Source organism: Aotus nancymaae, unplaced genomic scaffold (assembly GCF_030222135.1).
Source record: "Aotus nancymaae isolate 86718 unplaced genomic scaffold, 86718_ANA_hifiasm-v0.15.2.pri h1tg000011l, whole genome shotgun sequence".
NCBI lineage: Eukaryota > Metazoa > Chordata > Mammalia > Primates > Aotidae > Aotus > Aotus nancymaae.
The window spans coordinates 80,305,369-80,325,183 of NW_026988422.1; the positions used below are offsets into that span (position 1 = coordinate 80,305,369).

The 19,815-nt window shown below is 47.4% G+C and overlaps 1 long non-coding RNA gene across 1 annotated transcript; it reads left to right on the plus strand.

Moving 5' to 3' along the window:
- Positions 1-2,299: 2,299 nt before the first annotated feature.
- LOC105730112 (uncharacterized) lies at positions 2,300-4,573 on the plus strand. The gene is made up of 3 exons (XR_001110386.2): positions 2,300-2,401; positions 4,241-4,342; positions 4,421-4,573. It is a non-coding gene; the product is annotated as an uncharacterized LOC105730112 (long non-coding RNA).
- Positions 4,574-19,815: the final 15,242 nt, after the last annotated feature.

Below are 19,815 nucleotides of genomic sequence, written 5' to 3' on the forward strand. Positions count from 1 at the left end.
AATCTGACCTTGCAGACCCTGGTTCCCATGCATTGACAGGTGAGATGGAGATATGCTTCACCTGACTGCACAGGGCAACTGAGGCTTACAGAGAGGAAGGGAGTTTTCTCAAGCCCCCATGGCTCTGTAATGGTGGAACTGTGACTAATCTAAGCCTCTATTTAACTGATGGTTTCTATCTCCTCCTCCTCCTCCTCCTCCTCCTTCTTCTTTTTTGAGGCAATTTCTAAACAGCCAATGGTATCTGAACCTTTGAAGATGCCAATTCTACTCTGCCATTGAAAAGGTCTCACTGCCAGTATCTGGCCCTTGCCCTGCTCTGGCCTCTTGATTCTTCTGCACTGAGCTTGCCCTGCTCCCCCTATTCCACCAAATCTTTATCATACATTTACTGGGTGCTAGGAACTCACAAGAGCCCTGCACAATACATATTATCATCCCCATTTTACGGATGAAAACCTGAAACTCTGCAAGGGTAAGTGACTTGCTCTGGGATGCTGAGTCAATAGGTGCAGTAGAATGGATTCAAACCCAGGGGGAGCTGGCTCCTCTGACGCCACGTCCCCCTTGGCCTGAAATCCCTCATTATCGATGTCTAGGGAACATCTGGTCAGGTATCCAGAGCAACGAATCTGTGGGAACGAGCCCACCCTGTGATTTATCTTCTCTGAGGTTCCCAGGGTATTTTTTTCCTCCTTTTAAAATGCAGCACTGCCATATTCCCACTTGAGGTCATTAGCCCCAGCATAGGTTAAAAACAAAGTGTTTGTGTCCATCCGTCTAATTGCCCAGAAACCATCAAACCCTCATTACCATCAGCCTAATTATTTTGAAATCTAGCATATTATCCTGTTCCACAATTAGGCAGATGATAAGCATTTGCCCCACCTGCCCAGGGATAGGAGGTAAGCTTGGCACGAGGGAGGCAGAAGGAGGGGGTGGTGGGCTGCGCTGGGAGGAAGTGAGATGTCTACACTTGCAGGAGCCCACCCACTCACTTCTGATGATTTCCCGTCCCCCAACTTGCAAAGCCACTAACAAGAGTTTCACCCTAATGAGCAGGGAGGGTGGGACCTGACTGGTAGAAGGGGACATAGTTACAGAACTGGAAACTAATTGTCACCATTCAGCTTTCTGGGCATAAATAAAATGCCTACTTGGATGTAGTGAAACAGACCAGCCTGCAAGGTTTCTAAGAAGAGCTGTAAACCTCAGCACAAATGCTTCTGCTTGTCTTCTGGCAGGACTTGTCCTTTCCTGCACTGTGGCCTCCCTGCCTCTGCATGCTGGTTGATTCGGTGCTGCAAGGGACTCGGGACGATCCTGGGGACTGGGAGAGGACTTGGCATGGCAGTCTGAAATGTACCACCGAATCAGAAAACATAGAGTGGAAGAGAGGTTGACGATCAATTCATTGAATCCCCTTGTTTTATAAATAAGGGGACTCTTCTGCCGTGGTAAAATCATTTGCCTTTGACTCATGTACCAGATGTTGGAAAGAGAGATGGCTCAATAATGAGAGGAAGAGTTGCCATTGACTGAGCACACACAGCGTGCCTGACCTTTCCCCAAGTGCTTTATGTGGGTTTGAGCCACACGAGGTCCTTAAGAATCACTTGTATTCTTCCCGTTTTATGGATGAGGAAACTGAGGCACAGGGAGTTTAAGCAGCATACTCAAGATTCTACATAACGATTAAGTAGCAGAGCCACAGTTTGAACCCAGGCAGCCTAGCCCCATGGTCAGTACCCCCAGTTATAATGCAACTCTCCCAGGTACTGCCCAACCCTACCCAAGCACCGAATAATGAAGGATGGCATTCAGGACACTACGCAGGCAAAGTCCTCTGCCGGCTCATGGACTGCCCCTTGGGTCACTTCTAAAACATCAACATAGACTGGCAGTTTGCAGTGACTCCCCCCACCCCACTCAGCCGCCCACAGTCAGGTTGGCAAGCAGCACTGAGACATTAATACAGGGGTGAGTGTGCCGAGGGCGCATGGGGCCCGTGGGGAGCTTGCCCAGGCTGCTCATGGTGGCAAGGCCTGGAAGGCTTTGCAAGGGTAAGGCTTGAGCTAAATCTTGAAGGAGGCTTCAATTTGGTCAGAAGAAGAGGTGAGGCAGAGGCAAGGCTCACAGAGCTAAACGGTGGCAGGTGGGGACGGGACGGGAATGCAGCTTGTTGGGCTGCCTGCCCTGTGGTCATTACACCTTGCCAAGTGTCTGCTTCTCCTTATGAGGCCAGAACTGCCTTCTGAACGCCCTTGTGACTTGGCTCAGCTGGGAACCACGAGAGGACGAGATGACATCTCTTCAGGATGGTGTAGAGACATGGGTGGCCTGTGCAGGGCTGGTGTGCGAGGGGTGGGGGCACATGGGGTCCATGGTGCTGTTTGTACAGGTAAGATGCACAGTGATGAGGAGGAGGCCCTCTCAAAGCCAAGGCAGGGACCAGCATCTGGATAGGACTTTACCGTCCTTGGAACGGGTTCCCTCACCACTTCCTCTCTGTCTTAGAGAGAGGTCCTCTAGTTCCACCTTGCGCTGGCTACCCCAGCCATCGGGATGGAACTGTTTTCAACCATGTGAAAGAAAACCCGCCCCCAGGTCTTGCTGGTGTTGCTGCTGTGTGACTGCAGAGAGGGCCTGGTGCTTAGCAGACCCTGAAGTGTCCTTTGAAGACTGGGAAGTCTCACATTCGGGTTCATGTTTCTAACAGGGACTGGTCTAACTGGAGGAGTTAAAAAATGAGACCTACCTAAGCAAGGCAGTTGATGAAGAGCACAAGACCACTGGAAGGGTGAGGCTGGCCCTGAGGCTCATTTCTCGCCCATCAGAGAGGCCAGCAGCTCCAGGGACCTTTTCTCCCCCTGAGGGGCTCAGCTGCAGGGAGTCTCGGAGCTGTGCCCCTGAGGCCCTTTGAGAAGTCCTGACCAGAAACCAGGTTCCCGCAGCCTCGGGTGTCTGGGGCCCAGGGTCAACCTGAGCTGGGTTCAGTCCCACTCTCTCTTACCTGCCATGAGATAGTGGGTGGCTCCCTTTCTTTGAGGCTCAACTTCTCCATCTGTGAAATTGAGACAAATCACATGACCCACTGTGTTAGTTTCCTAGGGCTGCCATAACAGCAGGCTGCCCAGGAGCGGCTAAATAGCAGCAACGTCCTCCCTCCCAGGGCTGCAGGCTGAAGTCTGAGTCAGGGTGCGGGCAGGGCTGTGCTCCCTCTGAAAGCACTGGGGAGGCTGTGTTCCAGGCTGCCCTCTGAGCTTCTGGTAGCTCCTTGGCTTGTGGCTGCAGAACTCTGATCTTCACAGGGCATGCTCCCTGTGTGCCTGACTGTGTCCAGGTGGCCTCTTTTATACCGACAGCAGTCCTACTGGATTCACTCTTAGCCTGGTCCAGGAGAACCACATTGTAACTACTCACATCTGCAAGGACCTTATTTACAAATGCAGTCACATTCGCAGGTGCTGGGAGTTAGGCTTGTGACATCGTTTTTGTAGGGGCACAATTCTACCAGTAGCAGGAGGTAAAAATATATGACCCCTTCCCTCAAGGAGTTCCAGGATATTGATAGAAGCAGAAAATTCTAGTCAGGGAAAGGGGAAAGAAATTCCAGGAAGGTGAATACAAGCCACACAACTGATAGAAGATGGAGTGGACTCACAGGTGGGACTGAGGGCAGCCCTTTCCCTGAGATCCAGAGACAGTGCAACCCTGGAGTGGCTTCTGAATCTCCCTACTTGTCTCTGACTTCAGGTAGTGTTGGAAATAAGAGATGCTCGGTGCCGCAAAGAAAAATCAGCACTGGGACAAAGGATCTTCCGGCAATGCAATTTTTACATCCTGGACTGCAGGACGGGTACTCCCAGTAGCCATCGTGCCACGAGAGTACAAAGAACAAAGGGATACACACAAATTTATTCCTTACGCGTTTGAGGTTGTCCTTACTGGGTGTCTGATCTCTGTTGGCTGGAGCCAGATCTCACCATCTAAACTAAAACCCAATCGTCTAACAACTTAAAACTTTTTAAAACAGGTAAAAGCAATGGAGAACTGGGACATGCTTGTGAGCAGGTCCAGCACAGATAACTTGGTTAAAGTACAAGGACAGAATGTACTACGTGCCTGTAAGCGTGGCATGTTTGACAGCTACATAGGATAGGGCTTAAGAAAGTTATTAGCACACTTATTCTTTAACAAGAAAGGAAACTTTAAAAAGGAATGTTTCTACTTCCCACAGCTAGCCTCTGGGAGGGCAGTTTCCAGAGATGAATTTCCTTCTCCTTGCCTGGGCCAACACTGCCCAGCCCCGTGGGCTCTGAGGCTGACGGAGAGAGACCCAGTAGGTCACCTCATCCCTCATCCCCGGGTAACTTGCCATGTCATCAGCATGGCTCCAAATCCTACATCCACCCTTCAGCCACACCCCTCGGACACTCTGAATCGAAGTCCAGCATCGGAGCATGGACGACAAAGGTGGACTCACCTGATCAGAAAGAGTGTGGGGCTTCCATCGAGGGAGACCGCAAACATCTTCCCCTGAAAAGAAAAATGTCCTGGCAAGTAGGTAAATTAAAAAAATGGAAAATGAAAAAAGATTTTTGTTTCAAAATAATCTTCATTACCTGAGGATTACAAGAATTGTCATTTCAATTATGCTGATGTCTATTCTTAGAAGGAGCTATAATGGCTTTCCCCTTCCAGGCTGGAGTGACTGTCATTGTGTGTGGGAGGTACCCCATCACTTAACTCCCTGCCATTAGAAGTGTTTAGTGGACACACTGGCTGAGTTTTCTTTTTCTTGTGCTCCGCTCAACCCTCCAACTACCCTTCTTCCAGCACAAAAGCACAAGAAGCAGCAGAAAATGCATATGGCCTTTGGAGGCAGGGAATCCTGGGTTCAAATGGCAGCTCTCAACTCACCTGCCAAGAGACCCCGGGGATTTTGGCAGCTGTAAGTGGATGTGATCATATGATACGATGGTAGCGTTAAGGGACTGAGGAGACGAGTATGAAAAATGCCCAGGAGTGTGTCTAGCACATAGTGAGGGCTTGTAATGGCAGCGAGTGCTTCTCACAAGGCAAGCTACATCCAGTTTTGTACCCGACTTTGTAGTTCTCACGGACATCATGCAGTGGTTGACTGTAGATTGCGGAGCTAGTCCCTGGGTCTGCATCCTGACTGCACCAATTGTGTGGATTGGGAAACTTGCTTAGGTCTCTGTTGTCTCAGTCTTCTCATCTGTAAAATGGGGATTAAAAACTCCACCCATTTAGTAGAGCTGTGATGAGAATCTTGTCAGTTTCTATGTGTAAATTGCTTGGAACGGGATCTGGCCCAGAGGGAGTACTTGTTTCCGCCCATCTGGGCCCTGCTATGACAAAATATCATGGGCTGGGTGTCTTATAAACAACAGGCATTTACTTCTCACAATTCAGGAGGCTGGGAAGTTCAAGGTCTAGGCACTGGCAAATTTGGTGTCTGGTGAGGTTCTGTGTCCCAGTTCATACATAGACAGCACCTGCTTGCTGTGTCTTCACATGGTCGAAGAGGCAAGCTAGTTCTCTGGGGTCTTTTAGAAGGGCACTAATTCCAATTGTGAGGGTTCTACCCTCAAGACTTAATCATTCACTGTTTACAATAGCAAAGACCTGGAACCAACCCAAATGCCCATCGATGATAGACTGGACAGGGAAAATGTGGCACATATACACCATGGAATACTATGCAGCCATCAAAAATGATGAGTTCGTGTCCTTTGTAGGGACATGGATGAACCTGGAAACCATCATTCTCAGCAAACTGACACAAGAACAGAAAATCAAACACCACATGTTCTCACTCATAGGTGGGTGTTGAACAATGAGAACACATGGACACAGGGAGGGGAGCATCACACACTGGGATCTGTCGGGGGAAATAGGGGAGGGACAGCGGGGGATGGGGAGTTGGGGAGAGATAGCATGGGGGAGAAATGCCAGATATAGGTGATGGGGAGGAAGGCAGCAAATCACACTGCCGTGTGTGTACCTATGCAACAATCCTGCATGTTCTTCACATGTACCCCCAAACCTAAAATGCAATTAAAAAAAAGACCTAATCACCTCACAAAGGTTCCATCTGCTAATGCCGCCTTGTGAGTTAGGATTTCAATATATAGATTTTGGGAGGACACAGACATCAGACATGGCAGTGCTGTATGTGAGTATTAACTGCTATGAACTCAGGACACGGCACATAACAGACGTCATGCTTCCACGGTAAGGCCTAAACTAGAGACTTTTATGCCTGGGGACTCAGTTAAGTGGAGACCTGGTCAAAACTACCTGAGGCATATAGGGGCTTGCTGTAAAGACAGTGGGTGCCTGTGACATTGAGCTGTCACAGTTCTCCTCTCATTCAGTCAGGTGAGGGCCTGCTGTTTGCCAGGCGCTATGCACAATGCAAAAAGAAACTGAACTTACTCTTTTCCCACATGGCACTTACAATCTATTGAGTAACAGACAGCAAACAGGTAAGCTGGTATCACATTTAAAATGGGATAACCGTTACGTTTTGAGAAGGGGGAGGAGAAAAAGGAATGGGGGCCTGGTTGGTTTGGTTAGCGATGGCTGCACCTCTGCAGGAAGACCACACCTGCAAACTAAATTTGCAGGAGGAAGCAGAGCCAGCCACAGGAGACACGGGAATGGGGACGATGTCCAAAGCAGCGGGGAGAGCCTGCCAAGGCCTTGAGGTGGGGAAGACCTTGGCAGACTGGTGTCAGGGTTGGGGAGAGTGGCTTGAGATGTACTTGGAGAGGCCAGCAGGGGCCATATCATGCCTGGTTTTGTGTATCCTTCATGTCTGATTAGGGCACAACACATCTACTATGATGATCTATAAGAGAGAGAGAGCAGAGCAGAAAGTACTTTGCCAAGTGGGTCAACTTGCTGGCACCTCAGGCAGCTCTGCAGTCCCATTCTCCAGATGAGAAGAGCGAGGCACCAGGGTGGAAGAGGCTTGTTAAACAGGAGCAGAGAGACTCTGAAGGAAGAGTTAGAGAAGGTAAACTGTTGGTCAGTCCCCCAGATTCTCATCGTGCTGGAAGGTTGTTTTCTTTTTTTTTTTTTTTAACTCTAATTTAATTTTTATTGTTGTGATAAATATATGCAGTTTAAAATCAAATTGTTCTTATGGCTCATAGTGAAAACCACCAGCCCTGTGTTTGAGCTTCCTTCTCTTGATTCCTGATCCACAAAGCAAACACTTTCAACTATTTTGATAGTTTCTTCTCATATTTACCTCTCCAGTTCCAAAAACATGCTATATACTCTCTCTCTCTCACACACACACACTCTCTAGATCTATAGATCTATCTACAGAGAGAGATCTAGAGAGAGAGACAATATATAGCATGTTTTTGGAATTGAATAGGTATATATATATATTTATATTGATATATTTATTTTATATGTAAAATAACTCTTTATATATAACAAATATCTTGATGGATAATAAATCTCTGTACATCTTTTGAGGTATTGATATGGTTTGGCTGTGTCTTCACCCAAATCTCATCTTGAATTGTAGTTCCTATAATCCCCACATGTTGCGGGTGGGGTCTGGTATGAAGTAATTGAATCATGGGGGCGGTTTTCCCCATGCTATTCTTGTGATAGTAAATTCTCATGAGATCTGATGGTTTATAAGGAGCTTCCCCATTTGCTTGGCTCTCATTCTTCTCCTTCCTGTTGCCATGTGAAGAAGGATATGTTTGCTACCCTTTCCACCATGATTATAAGTTTCCAGAAGCTTCCCCAGCACTGCATAACTGTGAGTCAATTAAACCTCTTTTTAAAAATAACATATCCAGACTTGGGCAGCTCTTTATAGCAACATGAGAATGGGCTAATATAGGTATATATGTATGTATATTTAATATATATATTTACATGTAGATAGACATACAAAAATCACTATCTACTATCTATCTATCTATCTATCTATCTATCTATCTATCTATCTATCTGATGGGTTCTGATTCTATAAACAATCCTGGCCACTACACTAGGTATGTCACTTTGTATAAGCTACTTAATAATTTCGGCCTTTAGTTTGTCAGTGTATTAGTCCATTTTCACACAGTTGTAAAGAACTACTTGAGACTGGGTAATTTATAAAGAAAAGAGGTTTAATTGACTCAGAGTTCTGCATGGTTAGGGAGGCCTCAGGAAACTTACAGTCGTGGTGGAAGACAAAGGGGAAGCAAGGTGGCAGGAGACAGAGAGCGAGAGCAAGGAAGTGCCATACTTTAAAACCATCAGCTCTCGTGAGAACTCACTCACTATCACAAGAACAGCATGAGGGAAACTGCCCCATGATCCAGTCATCTTCCGCCAGGTCCCTCCCTCGACACATGGGGATTGTGATTCGAGATGAGATTTGGGTGGGGACACATAGCCCAACCATATCAATGAGTGAAGTGACTCTAATTGAACTTATCTCATAGAGCATCAAATTAGATGATGCCCATTAGACACTCAGCATAGTACCTGGCACATAGTACTAAGTAAGAAAATTTTCATAGTTATTACCATATTTTCTCATATCTAAGGTATCATCTATTGTTAGTTGTGATGCTTATTTTATGCATCAAGAAAGAAAAAAAAATTGCCACTTAATTGTAAGAATACGTCAGCTCTAAGATGCATTCTGATTTCCAAAAATGCAAAAATAAATACATAACTTAGAATATAGTGATCTCATTCTTGTTCTTATTGGCTGCAGCATACAACCTCTGTGGCCTCTACTGAATTATGTGTGTAATAGTATTAATACAAATTGGTTGGAATGGAGTGAGATGGTTTGTGCAGGTGATTTAGTTATTTTCTCCATGTCTAACTGTGGTCCTTAGTGCAGAGTACAAGAAGGGACAGGGTAACACTCACCAAGCTAATGTTTGGTGGGATTAATACACCCCACTTGATAGATAGAGAAACAGAGTCTCACTGAGTTTAAGTAGCTTGTCCAAGGTAATATAATCCTAAATGTTGGAGCTATTAGTTTATCCCAGGTCCATCAGAGTTCAAGTCATTCTTCAAAAAGGAAAGTCCTTTTCATTTGGCCAAACATCCTGGCCCCATGCAACCTGCTCAGTCACTTTGCCTTTCCTTGTCTCCATAAGCCAATACCCTGCCTCTGCCTCTGCCCTGCACCTGCTTCTCTGTCAAGGCCCCTCCTGGCTTCTGCCCATGTTTGGCGGGCTCCAGGCTCAACACAGCTGGTTTTGCCACACAAGCAAGCCCCAGTGCTGTCTTCAAAGGACCCAACCATAGTCCTTGGGGTGTACAATCTCTGTAAGGACTTAATCGTATCAAAGGCAGAATTTTCAAAGAGGGGAACTGAAGTTGTTTCTGGTCCACTGTGGGATTTTGAGCAAGTTGTGAATCTCTCAGAAGCCACAGCTTCCTTCTCTGAAGCTCCCTGTACACTCTTTAATGAAGTAAACAAAACCAAGGGGAGATAGGGTTCCTTGTTGGGTAGAGGTGTCATAAAACTACCAGGAACCATTTCTTTTGGGGGAGCCTGGGGACTTCAGGCTTAGCTCTGTCCCTGCCTCATTTAGTTGGTTATGAGGCTCCTGGCTGCTGACCCTAAGAGGGCCCAATTTGGAAGGAAAGGACTTATAGTGACAATAAGTCAATACCCTAGGCACTGGGCTGGCATCACATTTTACTGTAGGGAGACACAGAAGAATCCAGGCGAGGGCTGAAGATTCTCCTAGAACCTAGAACAGTGCTTCTTAGAACACCTCAGAAATCCTGTTGTCAATGCCTCAGCTGTCAGTATCCAAGGCAGGGAGAAGAATAATCACGATAATGACAAGAATGGCGGTGGTCGTGTGCGTTTTCTGGGTGCTAAGCACTGTGCTTAGTGCTTCCACCACGGTGATCCACTCATTTACCTCTCAAAGCAGCCTGTGAGCAAGGTGCCAGTGTTGTCTCCTGCACAGACGGGTAGAGAGCTGCTGCAACGCCTCATCGGGATGCCCAGCTCCTGCTCAGCAGAACCGGCATTTCAAGGCCAGTGGGCCTGGATTTCTGAACACCAGGTGATTTTGTCTTTTACTTCTAGTCCATTATTCATTTATTTATTCATTTTCTATCAGAATGCACCCACGGATTGTAATTTATTTTATTCAGTGGGTTATAATCTGTTACTATTATTATTACTTAATTGCTCAACAATCCCCGATTTGGCCAGTGGGAACTCTTTCACACTGGCTTCTATATCTTTGAACATCTTTCCATCATCCTTTGAGTACTTATTTTTTTGGCATGAAAAAATATTGCTGACTTATCTTCCTGCCCAAGCCCTGAGGTCAGCCATTTCTCTAAGGAACCGTGGTTCGTTTTAGTGCAGAGTGGTATTTAGAAGCCAAGATCTACACGTGATTATTTCTAAGTACTTCACGGAAAATGAGAGACCACAACGCTTTCTGGTGTTGACAGGCCTCAGTGCAGTGTCATTTTAGCTCTATCACCAGAAAAATCTCCCGAAGGGGCCGTGGGACCCCAAGACCCCTTTAATTCCCTTGATACTTACTTCTTGTTCAAGAGTACCAGAGTATCTGGGCAAATGTTTGTCATTTTCTACTTACCCTAGACATTCTGGAAGAAATGGGGAGGCACTGGAGATTCCTGAAGAATATCTGGGTCCTGACATCCTCTGGTTTGGAATGTTTTCCATTCTTCTTCCAAGAGCCAATCAATCACCCAGTGCTGAGCTTCCGGCCATGAGGTGCCTCTCTTCTTAGGGGACCTAAGCTTTCTGATGTCCTAGTCCCTAGCACACAGCAGTGAACAAGGCAGACAAAATCTTTGCCCTGGTATGGCAGAGAGATAGACAATACACAAGTAATGAATTAACAAACATTACAAATAGAGATACACGCTAGGAGGAGAAAGAGTGGGTCCCCCGATGCAGAAGAATGAGGGAGGTGGTGATGGTGACAGTGCTTCGTGTGGAGAAGGGTCCAGGAAAACCTCTCAAAGAGGAAACCTGCAGGATGAGAAGGAGCTGGCCACAGGAAAAGTGAAGGAAGAGTGTTACCAGCAGAGGGAAGGGGATGTGGGAATGCCCAGAGGCAGAGAAGAGCTTGCTGTGTTTTAGCAACTGACTGGAAGCCGGGAGGCTGGCATGGTGAGTAAGGGGAAGGGAGGCATGGGAGGAGGCTGGGGCCGGGGCCGATGGCACTGGACTCAAAAGCCACAGCAAAGACTTGGATTTGGACAGTGCTGAAGCCCCGAGAATGGGGAAGCACATCTGGTAATTGAAAAGATGAAAAAAGTAATAATAAAGTGCTCACTCACAGGCAGCCGTGATGAAGGAAATGGATGGTGGCCAGGCAGGCCATATGCACTTGGCTAACAGAATTAATCATGTTCCGTACGGCACAAAACAAGAACGACAAGCACAATAAAACATTTAAAGACGAGAGTGGATTTTAATTTTAGGAGTAGTCTAAAACAATATGATAATGATGATAGCCAAGTTGGCCCTGTGAATGTAAAATCCAAATAGGACACAAATTAAAGTCATAAATAATATTTAATTTGCTATACCAATGCATTCTCAAAAGTCATATTGATGAAAAAAGTTATTAGAATGAATCAAATGAAGACTCTTGTATGTCTGGAATATTTAGTGGACTGGAGAAACGCTAGCAGAAAAAAAATCCATAACACGATGTATGAGTTGGAAATTGGATGAGAATATTATGATTTTCAACTTGCATTTATCGAGCAAACCGCGGACTGCATTTCCAGGGCCATTTAGCTAGATTAGAACAAATAAGAAAAGACTGATTTTTAAGAACTTGTGATTAATGACATGCAATTCTTTTAAAGTAGTTTTGTAAATACTCTATCCCGAAGATATGTTGTGCTCTCATCTGTTACTGAGCCTCGAGCTACGGGGCTTGAGGGACCTTGTTTTGCTGTCACTGATGGTTTCTCCATGCATCGTACTTTTATGAACTGGGATCTTAAATTCAGTGAGCGTACCTTGTACATTGTATGCGCAGAACTGTGAGAGGCAATAGTGGTGCCAAAAACTATATATGTATCTAGAGAGAGGCGGATTGTGAAAAAACAGCTATTAATTTGCAGAGTATTAAGAACGATTATGGAGAGGGTTAAGGCAGCCTCCTGTAAGTAAAGAGAAGAATGGCTAAATGCAGAGAGCAGGAGAGAACAAGAAACGCAAAAGGAAAGCATGATTACCAGTGAGAATGAAAAGCACAACATGACTAAGAATGTCGGTGTGGGGGAGGGGACCCCCAATCTGGATCAGCGTGTCCACCTGAGCAGGTGATGCTGATCTCTGCTTTGTAAAAGACAACCAGCGAATGGAACACAAGGGTTTTCCTAAAAACATATCGTGTTCCCTTTCTCTGAATGGAACAATGGTGTTCTGTAATTAATGCTGGGACTTGACACTTCCAACTGTATCATTGAATGAGCTTCCCCAGACCCCAAACAGAAAGGATCCAGACGCTTTGTGTAAATTTAAACTAAACCAGTGGTGTTGCCAACCCAAGGAGACACCATGACTGTGTTTTGGCAGAGTTCGTTGGTCAGTGATTAAAAACAAAGATGGATGGCATCCACTTTTCATCTCCAAAGAAAACATGTTAGGTAATGGCCCATTGGAGGTCATGAGCTCTCACCAGACTCTTCTCTAGAGGGATAGTTTAGGGTGGCTGCGTTACTTCTCCTTGCTTCAATATGCCCTTGAAAAATGGGTTCTGGTCCAGCTTTCTCGCCTGATGTTCCAAATGAGTCCTGCTCATGCCCACCTCCATTCTTCATCCAGGGGCCAATCAATCACCCAGCGCAGAGCTCCCTGCCACGAGATGCCTCCATTCGGGCTCCTCTTCAGCTCCCTGCCGATGCCTGTCCTGGTCATTTCTCACCTGCATGATGCAAATCTCCTCCTTGCTGGTCTCTGACTTTCTCTCCTCCTCTCATCCATCTTCCACTCAGCAGCCCCGAGTGATCTTTCTAAATTGCAAATCAGATCCCATCAGTGTCCTTCTTAAAACCCTTTTAATGGCTCCCTAGGGTGGTGTTTTTCAACCTTAAAAAAAAAAATCCCATGTGCTGGTTTGATAAATAATGATAATAGCTGCTATTTATCAATATCGACCATTACTATTTATCAAGCACTTCCTGTGTGCCAGGCCCTGTGCTTGCGATAATTCGTGTAACCCTGACCAGAATCTGCACATGACTCCTGTCTTACAGGTGAGGTCACAGCTTTAGAGGGAGAGGTGTCTTGCTGGAGGCGAGGTCACACAGCTGGCCAAAACCTAGGTCTGATTGGCATCTAAGGGGAGGCTGCCAAACATGATGTGAGCTGGCCTCTCTATTGCATGCTCCCACACGCCCCTTTTACAGTTTGCTATTCCTCCAGGGCCCGGAGTCTCCCTCCATTTGAGGGGGCTTGCTCGTCTGCCCACACATAGATTGCACTCCCTTTGGGAACCATCATCCTGTATGTGTGGGATAGACTCCAGGACTCTTCAGGTGACTTACAAGCTTCTGCCAGCCTCTCTTTGTCTTCCCTTCTGTGCATCCACTTTACTTATCCTAGTCCAGCCTCTCTGCTTTGGGTTTCCTTCCCCTGCCTCTTTGGATTTTAGTTCATTTTTGGGACTCAGCATAAGCATCACTTCCTCCAGGAAGCCCTTAATACCCCAGGCTGGATCAGGGGCCTGCCTGAATATTCCTGCTGGGTCAGGTACCTCTGCCCTCAATCACTCTCCAGCCAGGCATGTTTCTCCTTTTTCACCTCCTCTAGACTGAGTCTATTCATTCATTTCATTCATTTGTTCATGTATTAATTCAACAAGTATTTACTGAGTGCCTACTATGTGATAAACACTGTGCTAGGTACTGCAGATCCTGTAGTGACAAGAACAGATGAGATCATATTCTCATGGAAATTACATTTGTAACAAGATGTTGGAATGGAAATTTTGGGCAAGATCCCAGGATGAAGTTGGGTACTACCTCACAAAGATGCAGTCAGGAAGGCCTTGTTCTCAGTGGCGTAGGGGATGCTTTACTTTGAAATGTACACACACGGCCTTGGAGTCAGGTGGCCTGGTCTCCAAGGTCAACTCTGGTGCTTAACTTGCTGTGAGCCCTCAAGCAGGTAACGTCGCTTCTCTGAGCTGAAAAACAAGTTCACTGACTCAGATCTCACAGGGATTAAATACGTGAGTGATCACCTGGCACCTGACTGACATTCAGCTGATGAAAGACCCTTCGCTATTCTCCCTTCACCGCAATTGCTCAGGGAGTCCTGCATCCCCAGTTTGGTTTGGAGGTAGCAGGTGCTCCTGTGGCATTCCTGAATCCCTGCCCCCGGCCCGCCTCTTTTGCACCTCTCCCTCCTTGGGGTATCTGAGACACACCTTTGAGGACAGGTGCAGCGATGTGTGTACATCTGCCATCAATGTATTCAATGGCCTAGTTCCACTCCCCACTTCCAAAACTGTTTTATTCTTCTTCTAAATTACTAATAACAGGAGAGCTGAAGAATCTAGATGTTTAAATTCCGTTAAAAAAATAAACAAAACCTAGGAGCAACCAAGATGTCTTTTGATAAGTGAGCGAATAAACAAACATGGCACAGCCGTACAATGGAATATTATTTAGAGATAAGAAATGAACTGTCAGCTCACAAAAGGCCATGGAGAAACTTTCAGTCCGCATTGCTAAATGAAAGAGGCCAGTTTGAAAAGGCTAGCTAGTGTATGATTCCAACCACATAATATTCTGAAAAAGGCAAAATTATGGAGATGGTACAAAGATGGGTGGTGGCTAAGAATTGGGAGGAAGTGGGGAGCAATGAAAGAGTGGAGTTCAGGGGCTTTGAGGGCAGTGAAACTATTCTGTACCACTGTAATGCTGGATACGTGCTATTTGCCAAGATCCATGGAATGTACAACACAGATGATGAACCCCAATCTAAAGTAAGGACTTTCCTTATTAATAATGTGTCAGTATTGGTTGATCAGTTGCAACAAGTGCAGTGGCAACACTCATGCAAAATGTTCACAGTGGGGGAACCTGGGACTGTGAGGGGAAGGGAAATACACAGGAAGCCTCTGTGTTTTCCACTCAAATTTTCTGCAGACCTGCTCTAGAAAACAGTCTAAATAAAATACAATACATAAAGTTGATTCCCTTGAAGAGCACAAATCTCATGCACCCAGGCACCAGGGGTTCTCCTCTGGGATTTACAGGTTTTGTGCTGTAGAGGAAGGAGTCCAGCTGTGGGCTGGGCCACACCCTCCTCACATACGTTTGTGGCCAGAGCCCAAACCTCTGGAACTGGCCCCAGCACAGGCCAGAATCACCTGTGGAAAGCTAAGAGCAGTGCTGTCCCACAGAAACATACAGAGAGCCACATGTGTAGTACATTTTTTAGTAGACAAGTAAAAAGAAACAGGAGAAATAAACTTTAAGAGTATATTTAACTTAACTCAATTATCCAAAATATTATCACTTCAACATGTAATTAATATGAATATTATTCGGGAGGTACTTTGTCTTCTTTTTTTCCTACACTAAGTCTTTGAAATCTGGCGAGTGCTTAAGACTCGTCTCAATTCAGACTCCATTCAGGCTGTGTTTCCAGTGCTCAGGAGCCCCCTGGAGTCCATGGTCGCTTCAGTGGACAGCATAGGTTCAGATGGCCACTGAACAATGTGGGGAAGCAGGGGCTTGCTCAGGGAGGCTCCTCCCCACCAGCCCCTTCCCTCCTTTGTTCCTTTCTGTGTTGAGGGTCTGCCAATTAAAAATTATTTTTTAGAGCTGCACTTGTCTCACAAACCCCTTGGGGACAAGTGGCCAAGGCTCTGTCTACATGAGGCAGAGGCAGACCCGTCTCAGCGAAGCTGCCACAGCCTCATTCCACCATGGTGGGTGAATTTTTCTCCTTCCCCGCTGCACTTTGATTATTTGAGAGAGAACTAAATGTGAGGGAGAATGAGGGCCCAGAGAGCTCCAGCCTAACAGCCCCAGAAGAGCCTCCTATGGGGAAAATCCTCCTGGCAACATCACCAGAATAAAATGGTATGCCTTAGCTTGCCATCCCTGCTGAAACAAGGAGAGCACAGGCCATGCAAGGCTTCTTCAGCTGCATCCCTTTCTGTGCCCATGGCAGACATGACTAATCAATCTCAGCTCTTTCTGAACTATCTGTGCCTGTGTCCTCGTTGTACTCACCTCCTGCTCCAGGCAGACAATCCTGACTGATAGACTACAGACAACTGATCGGCTCTCCCTACCCAGTTTGCTATCCTGTTCTATGAGATGGCCCCATCTCATCTTTCCAACATTACATCTCATTGCACCCTTTTCCCCATGGACATCACATTCCAGCAGCATCAAATGATTCTTCATTTTCTTGAACACCCAAAGCCCTGAGTATGGCTGGTCAGTTTGTTCACTGTGTACAAGGGCTTCCAGCCAAGGGGGGGATAGGGCGTGGTATATGGCCCAATGCCTGTTCACCAAGCTGTACGCTTTAGACTGAGGATGGCTGCACTGGGTTCGAGGTGCCTTTTGTCCAGTTTGCATGAAGGCATTATATGTTCTAGTGGTGATCTGTGACCAGTCTCCGGGCCTTTGCCTATGCAGTTCCTTCTGCCTGGGATGCCCTTTCCCTACCATTTTGCCCTCATTCTTTGAGTCCTGCTTCAATCCCTCAAACCCTGTCCAGGTCTAGTGGCAAGCACCGCAACTTCCCTTGCATCTCTCAGCCGTGGCTGAGAGTTCACAGCCAACCCTATGTAAGAACTAAGTGGGATCATTTTTATCCATATGGAATTGTGAGCCTCTTGAGTCTGGAGTGTGTGCCTGATTTTCCAACCTGGGGCCTGGCACAGCCACCTGAAGCGGAAGTGCACGGACTTGACCAAACCAACATTTCTAATGAAGTTCTTGCTTTTTTTTTGAGACGGAATCTCATTCTGTCACCAGGCTGGAATGCAGTGGCGCCATCTCAGCTCACTGCAACTTCTGCCTCCTGGGTTCTAGCAATTCTTCTGCCTCAGCCTCCCGAGTAGCTGGGACTACAGGCACACACCAACACGCCCAGCTAATTTTTGTATTGTTTGTAGAGACAGGGTTTCATCATGTTGGCCGGGATGATCTCGATCTCTTGACCTCGTGATCTGCCTGCCTTGGCCTCCCAATGTGTTGAGATTACAGGTGTGAGCCACCGCGCCTGGCCCTAATGAAGTTCTAAGACAGACCAGGCTGTGACCATTAATGACATGAACAGGCAGCACTTACAGAATGCTTCCCCTGTGCCCGCATGGCTCTGAAGGCAGCATGGGCAATCTCAGTTAGTGCTTGTAACAAGGCAGTGAGGTGGGAGCTATCACTGCTATCCCTGGTTCATGGGTGGGAGTGGCAGAGGGAACGAGTCACAGAGAGGTTGAGAACCTGTCCTGGGGTAAGGGACTGGGTTAGGGACAGGCATGCTGACTGCAGGCTCCTGCTCATCATTTTCTCTAGCATCCCCCTGCCCTGCCACCTCCCACCATACTGATGGTTCAGTTTGTCTGTCACAGATGTGGGAGGGTGGTTAAAGAGCATTAACCGTAATAATAACAACAGTGGTAACTCGTACTTAGGGATACGCCACCTGTGCCAGACACTGTTCTAGGTGCTTTCTGCAGATCACCTTGACTGTGCTTGCATGTCTGTGCCAAATGCTGGGCATGCATCTTGAAGTGGGCACAGCCCCTCCCACCTTTTGTTCCTGCTGAGTAAGCTGAGGCCTGAGGTTCTCACAGCTAGCAAGGGCTGACTCCCGGATTCACCTGGGGGCCTGCCTGGCTCTTGTGCCTGGCCTCTGGCTCCACATGCTGTGGCCCCTCCAAGGCTCCTTCCACAAGGGCAGGGAGTCTGGGGTGTTCCCACCGTCCAAGACCTACACTGATTCCCTGGGGGAGGCAGCAGAGCCCACCTGGTGGGCACATGAGCCCTGGGGGCAGCCTGCTTTGTCCAAATCCCAGATCAGCCATTCACCTGTCAAGAGCCTTGGTGAGTTGCTCAACATCTCTGTCCCTCAGTTTCCTCAGCTTTAAAATAGATGCAATGCTAGACCTGTTGCGACGGTTACTATGGAGATTGAATGAGACAACGCGTTGATGCGCTCACACACCTAAACGTACAGGAAATGCTAACCTCTCACTATGATACCCAGCACTGCTTAAGGCGGCAGCTAGAGAGGATGGAGCCTGGACTTTGGAGTTAGACCGTGGCATTGCAAAAATTGCACATCCTCTCTGAGTCTCAGTTTCCTCACCTGCAAAACAGGCATGAGAATCTCTACCTGGACTTACTTCATTATTCGGCACAGGTGTCGGGGCTTGTGATGGGCCAGCCCGTGTTGGGTGTTGGGGATTCCACAACAAGCCCATCCCTGTCCCTAAGGAGCTTGGAGGCAAACTCAGAGGTATTTAATGTGGGGTCTGTGGGTCCCAAGGTTGTCCACAGTGGGTTTCAGGGGCTCTACAACCACCCCCCGTGAAAGACATGTAAGAAAGAGGTCTGGGTCTTTAGCTGAATCTTTGAGAGGCCCTGAGCAGAGAGGGGAGCTGCGTCAAATTCTGGATCTTGGTGGTGAGGGGAGCCTAGCCTTGGCACCTGCCTGCACTGGAGGGCTGGGCTGCTCACTTGCTCTAACCCAGGACTGGTGTCAGGCTGCTGAACCAGCCTTGCGCAGTACCATAGTCCCCCATCAGGGCCCCTGTGGATCCCAGTCCTGGGTACAGGGTAGAAGCAGGCATGGGCCTCTGTGCAGGGTCAGTCCACGTTTCCTTGGATTCACCCCACACCGCCTGCCCTCCTCACCATAGCCTCAGAAAGAGCTTGAGGGAAAACACATTCCTAAATAAATAATAAATATGGGCAGAAAAAGCGATATAGAAAGTGCTTGCCTTGTTCAGGACTTTTGATGGGCCTGCTCTGCCCGTCTCTGGGCTCTCTCTGTCTCTCCCAATTACTGCCTCCGCTTTCCACATGTTGCCATAGGATCCCTAAGTCAACTTGCCGTCAGCAGCTGTTTCTGGAATGTTCTTGGCATCCACTCTGGGGGCACGCAGCTGTGAGGACTCAGGTCCTTCCTCTGGAAAATTTCACATCCCCCCACGGTGCAGAGGGGAGGGGTGGAATGGCCAAAGCCTGTGGGCTGTGGGGTCAGACTCCTGGATTCCAATCCTGGTTCTACTTCGGTAGCTCAGGCAGGTGATTTACACTTGCTAAGCCTCAGTTTTCTCATCTGTAAAATGGGAACAGTGATAGACCTGACCACGGACAGCGCTGGGGCAGGACAGTGTCATGATGCATGTAAAGTGCCTGGTCCGTCGTCAGCTCTCAATCAACCTGGTTATTATTACCACCACTACTGGGCCTGGGAAGGCAAAGGAGGTGTTTTCCTCTACACAGAGGGTGGTATGTAGGAGAAAGACTGAGACCAGTGCTATGAGATGGAGGGAATCAAGAAGGCTGAGTTCTCACGGGGTGTTTTGGCTGAGTTACTGCCTCTGGCAGGCCTCAGTTTTTGCATCTGTTTAGTGGGCCACATACTTCATTAGAGGCTTCCTAGGTCTGCTCCTTAGATGCTTAGGTGTTGATCTGGGAGCACACTGCTGGGTTTGCAGTTAGAGGACACTTACTTCAGCTTCAGGGACAGGTTGCTTAGAGAGTAGAATCCAGCCTGGCTGTGTGAGTCACAGTGGCCTC